At 33.0% G+C, this 6,371-nt stretch overlaps 1 pseudogene; it reads right to left on the reverse strand.

Moving 5' to 3' along the window:
• Nucleotides 1–1,206: 1,206 nt before the first annotated feature.
• LOC111303653 (serine protease SPPA, chloroplastic pseudogene) lies at nt 1,207–2,054 on the reverse strand (annotated as a pseudogene).
• Nucleotides 2,055–6,371: the final 4,317 nt, after the last annotated feature.

Here is a 6,371-nt window from a genome sequence, read left to right on the forward strand (position 1 = left end):
AAATATTATAGTGTTAGATCTCACAAGTCATATATTTAAATTGTTTTTATAGTTTGTGTATTTGTATTTTTAAAACATCAAAATTATCATTTCAAAATTTCATTAACAAGCTAAATGTAATATTTTTTATTTTTATTAAAATTTATATACGATTTTTATTAAAATTATAAATCACAAATTCTTTTGTGACTATTTCTAATATTTTAATAATTTTTTTGAAACATTTCCGTGTTTATTACATTGTGCTTAAAAATATAGGTTGATAATTCCAGGTCAACTGCGTATGCATCATGCAAAGGGCTATTAGGATGACGAAGCATTAAAAGTACTAAAAACTTCGGTCGGGTCCACCATCTTAAGCATTAATATTCAGACGGGATAAAGGTAAACTCGGTCAGCCCATAAAGGTACGTTCTGAGCACTATCTCCTTGTTTATTTTCTCTTCATATTTCTTTTTAATTTTTTAGATGAAATTATTTAATTATTTTTTTATTTTAATTTTAAAACTTACATAGTCGCATTTTTATATAATTTATTAAATATATATTTTTGATAAGTTATGTAACTTATCACGAATGCATATCCAAAAATTTTTAAAAAAATTACATTTAAGTTTTAAAATATTTAATTAAAAAAATATCTTACAAAATTTTTAAATTTCATGATATTTAAATTTGAAAATTTTAATTCGAAGATTTTTAAAATATTCAAAAGCTTTTTAAAGATTACGTATTTGTAAATCCGAAAATTTTTAAAAGTTTTTGAATTTGTAAATATAAAAACTTAAAAGTGCAAAAAAGTTAAAAAATAATAATTAAAATATTTTATTTAAAAATAATTTTGAAGCAAAGTACCAATGGTAAAAAAAGAAGTGTGAATAGTAAAAAAAAAGAAGTGTGAATAGACTTAAAAAAGAAGCGAGGCAATTGTTAATTCCTCATCAAAATATGACTTACAATTCCAACATAAAATGGTAACATTATAATTGATCTTTCTATAAAGTGAGTGTGAAACATAGTTCTCCGTAGCTGTAATTAAGTATCTGAAAATGGTTAACAAAAGAGCAACCTCCTCCTATGAAGAACCAAATTGCCATGTCTACGGCCAAATGCCCAAAAGAATCCATCTAAATCATAGACTCAAGACAGTCTCTTGTAGATTACAATAAAAAGGGACCAAAAATAGAGGAAAAAAAATGCAATTGTTTAAGATCGAAGTGAACTGAGGTAATCTTTTATCAAACTGAAGAGTGGGGTAGCATTAGGAAATCCCTTCAATCTCTGGAACATGATTCCATCCATCCGGGCCTGAACCCCGTCGGAAAAAGTCAAGTCTTGTAGCAGTTCTTTTAGTGTTCTGTCTACTCCAACTAGGGAGTTCCCTATGACACTTAAGAGCTCTGGTAGTGTTGGAGAAGGTCTCCACAACTCAACGAGTGTAACCTAATCCATTATATCACATACTTCAATTTTTGAGAAAGCATAATTTTCCAAAATGATATATGACGTACAATTAATTTTGGATGAAGAACAAAAATCTGGCATTGACATGAGCAAGACAAAAAGAGACACACTCCTGTATATAAACATAGCTTGTCCACAAAGCATTGAGAGCATAAGTTTCAACATGACATGAGTCATAATGTATTATGGATGCAGAATACCATAAATGTGTCATTCTATTATATAGCAGGATGCAGTTCTATCATATAGAAATTTGTATCAAACCTCAATGGATATACAGTTGCCAAGAAACAAAATTCCAAATTTGTAAGAGAAACTTTTATAAATGTCAAGTGTCATCAAATTACAGGGTTCACCAACGATTTTGGAGTAGTGCCTATTGCAAATGATATGATAAACAATAGTAATACCCATCCTAGGAAAAAGTGTCTTAAAATGAAGAGTAAACAACTAACCTGCCTGTCTCGGGGTATATTGGCCTTATGTTTTGCAATGGCAATAGCCCGAGAAAGTCCCCCAATAGCATCAACCAAACCCCATGAAGCTGCATCTTTACCTGCCCATACTCTGCCTTGTGCAACCTCCTCCATTGTTTCTACCTGTTGAATGATTCAAATTCAGAGGTTTTTTTTTCTTCTTTTCCCCTTTTCCGTTTTAAAAGAAGGATAAAGAGGAAACTTGGCATTACATCTAAAACTGGAGATAAAAAGATAAACATACAGGCATTGATCTCGAAAAAGCAGCCTTGTCTCGAAATTGTATGTAAGCATTCTGTGCAGATATTGCAAAAAGCTCGACTTCATCCGGTCTGGTATATATTAAACTTAGTACTCTTTTAGTCTATTAAAAAGAGAATCCAAACAGAAAAGCAGCAGTTTTTGTGTGATCCAAACCCCACCAAAGAAGAGAAGACCAGCGGGAAATAGGACAAAGAATAATTACTAGGTAAGGGCCAATAATTGGCTTTTCACTCAAATATCAAATCATACTGTAATCTTGATATCTTTTCACCATCTGATTGAAATATGCAACCAAGGCATTCACCTTAAAGGCCGCTGCTCAGCTGCAAAAAGTTCGTATATCTTCCCCTTGATATGACCTGCTTATTGAAGCCGATTTTTTCATATAAATTAACCAAATTAAACTTCCCTGCAAGCAAGGGAAAAGGGAAAACAAAATCAAATTGACTTTATGACTTGCAAAAATAAAAAAAGGCTTATGTATGAAGCCAACATCTTTGGTTTTCAGCAACAAAAGCAATTTGTTCGTAAGAACAAGGGGCAATTAAGATCCACAAAAGCATTTTACTATCATCTTTCCTTTTATTTTGTTAATTAGAAATGCATGATGAAGATGGCAGCATAAAAAAGGATCAATTCCTGCATGAGAGTATATTGGTGTACATTGACAAGAACTCATGACCCAAGACCGGCCCTGCTAAACTGAGTCAGGTTTGACCCCGGAACATTGCTACTGGACCACTGGCAACACAGAGCCAAGTAACTGTTCCCTCCCTGTTAATGTTATGAGTTTATATTTGATAAATTATCGATACATAAATTTTATACACTTTCAGTAAATTAAATAATAATATTTCATTAATAATTAAATATCAATTATTAAAATAAATATAATATTTTTTTAGAAAAATTTATTAATTAATGAGATGATATTATTTGATTTACTTTATCAATAAAATAATATTATTTAATTCACTGACAATATATAAAATCTATAAAATAACAGTATATCAAATATAAATCCTAATATTATTTACCAAAGAGCAACTGCTTCAACTTAAAATATTCATACGTTATTATCTATTTTAAAATAAATTCCAATGTTTATTAGAACCTCATGAAATATAGTTAGACCAATAAGATTACATTAGTAGTGGGGTGGTCCATGGAGGTTACAGGACTAACCTCTTGTCCAGCGTCACGCACCAGAAAGTTCATGGTAAACTTTCATAGAAGCTTATTTGCAATGCCAAAGGCAAAGAGCTTATAAAATTGATCCAAACTAAACCCACAAACTTTCATTTACAACAAAATGTTCGAGGACTAAAGATTAAAAGTGCAATCTGTGAATTTCAGAATGAATTAATCACACAGAACATCAAATATTACTTCACAGGGAAACAAGACATTGCAGAGATAACAAAAGCTTACACATTTTTAATCGTTTTTACAATAATTTGATCATTAAAATGACAATTCATTAGAAAGAGTCAAACTTTAGAAGCATTTACAAATATGAAGCAAGAGCATCACCTCCAGCGCTGTCAATTCGAATTATAGCGGCCTTGTATATGTAGAAAAGATATCACTCTTACATATATTTGATATACAAGTGAAGCCTTATGTACAATTTACAAAAGGTTATCCTAGGAAAACTAAAACAATTACACAAATCTAGCCTAGAATAATGGTAAATTAAATATTAAATATCTAATTTAAATTTCTTTATAATCTATCCTTCAATATTCTGTTTACAGCTCATGCTAATAACACCCCCCCCCCCCCCCCCCCATGTTGGTGCATAGATGTCTCCAATGCCCAACTTGACCGGTGAGTTATGAAACACCTTGCTTGAGACAGCCTTTGTAAGGACATCCGCCAATTGATCTTCTGATTTTACAAATGGAAATTGAACTATTTTAGCCTCAAACTTTACCTTGATAAAATGCTGGTCCACTTCAACATGTTTTGTTCTATCATGTTGGACTGGGTTTTGTGCAATCTCTATGGTCAATTTATTATCACAAAATAGATTCATTGTGGAACCGAATGGATAGCCAATTTCTTCCAATAACCTCTTAAGCTAAAGAAGTTCACAAAGTTCCTTAGCCATGCTTTTGAACTCAGCTTCTGCACTAGATAATGCAATCACCTTTTGTTTCTTGCTTCTTCAAGTCACTAGATTTGCCCACACAAAGGTGAAATAACTTGATGTAGACTTTCTGTCAGCAATATTTTTGGCCCAATTTGCATCCGTATAACCATTAATATTTAAATGGTTATATTTCCTGAACATAAGTCCTTTTCCTGGGGAAGACTTCAGGTATCTTAAAATTTGAAACACAGCATTCATATGATCTTCACTAGGATTATACATGAACTGACCCACCAAACTCACAGCATAAGCAACATCTGGTCGTGTGTGAGACAAGTAAATTAATTTTCCCACGAGTCGTTGGTACTTTTTTCTATTTATGGATATTTGGTTCAGGTGTTCTCCCAATCCATGATTTTGAACCATTGGTGTGTCTGCAAGCTTACAATCAAGCATTCTTACTTCGGCCAGCAAATCAAGTATGTATTTCCTTTATGATAGAAATATACCTTGATTTGATTGAGCTACTTCAATTCTCAGGAAATGTTTTAATCCCCCAAGGTTTTTCATTTCAAACTCAGTTGCTAGATGTTCTTGCAAGCTAGTAATCTCCTTTTCGTCATTGCCTATAATTATCATATCATCAACATAAATTATTAGAGCTGTTACCATCCCTCGTTCGATGCTTCAAAAAGAGAGTATGATCTAAATTGCTCTGCTTAAAGTCATGCTTCTTCATTGCCAAACAAAATCCTCCAAACCATGCTCTAGGAGACTATTGTAATCCATAAAGAGCTTTCTGTAACTTGCATACAACTCTAGTTTGTGATGAAGTAGTAAAGCCTAAAGGAATATCTATGTAAACTTGTTCTGCTAGATTCCCGTGAAGAAAAGCATTTTTGACATCGAACTAATACAATGGCCAATCCAAATTTGCAGCAAGAGATAACAAAACTCTGACAGTGTTTAAATTTGCTACTGGTGAGAATGCTTCCTGGTAATCTATACCATATGTCTTGAGTATATCCTTTCGCCATAAGTCTTACCTTCTATCTCTCTATTGACCCATCTGCCCTGTGTTTAATAGAAAAAACCCATCTACATCTCACTGTTTTCTTCCCTTTAGGTAGTGGCATGAGTTTCCACGTGTCATTCTTTTCCAATGCTGTCATCTCGTCAGTTATTAGTTGGATCCATTTAGGATCATTCAAGGTTTCTTGTACAGTATTTGAAACATGCTCAAAAGATAGTTTGTGGATAGGTTTTGAGGGGAAACGACAATCTCCGGGTGCAGACATAATTTGTGATTGGATACTTCATCTTCTTTTCTCTAATTTCTGGTGAGTGCCGATTTAATGGTTGCCCATAGTTATGTCTAGAAGGTAATTTATAGCCAATACAATCATCAACAGTATTATTGGGAGAATAGTTTAGAGATTGTGCCTCAGGAATATTCTTAAGAAAGTGGTCGTGTACTAAAATGTGAGAAGTAAGATGTTCTTGCTTAGTTGGAAACTACTCTTGTTCACATCTAGTATCAAAGTCATCATTTTTTTCTTCCTGGCCTGTTGGCGTCATTATCTGTTCCATAGGAGCCTCTTGATCGCCTTGAATATCATCATGCCTTGGTTCAGTTCTAACCGAAATAGGTAATGATTGGGTTATCTCAAAGTTAGTATCCTAAAAACCTGGCCAGTTTTCCCAATTGCTCACATGCTGTTCTTCACAAAATACCTCTTTCGGAAGAGAAGGATGAGAAACTGACTTTTGAAAGAAGTTTTTAGATTCTAAAAAAGTGATATCCATTATAGTATAAAAATGCCTAGTAATGGAATCATAGCACCGATTGCCTTTCTTATGTACCGCATATCCTAGGAAAACACAACGAACAGCACATGGATCCAATTTTGTTCAATGGTTTTTATGAAGGTGAACATAAGCAACACAGCTAAAAAGTCTAAGTGGAAGCATCAAGATGGAAGGTAATGGGCACAGGATGAGCAAGAGCTTGTCGTGGAGTTTTAAAATTCAAAACCCGAGATGGCATTTGGTTTAACAAGTAAACAGCAATA

This window comes from Durio zibethinus, chromosome 9, assembly GCF_047325235.1.
Source record: "Durio zibethinus cultivar Kanyao isolate XHJ-2024 chromosome 9, ASM4732523v1, whole genome shotgun sequence".
Classification (NCBI taxonomy): Eukaryota; Viridiplantae; Streptophyta; class Magnoliopsida; order Malvales; family Malvaceae; genus Durio; species Durio zibethinus.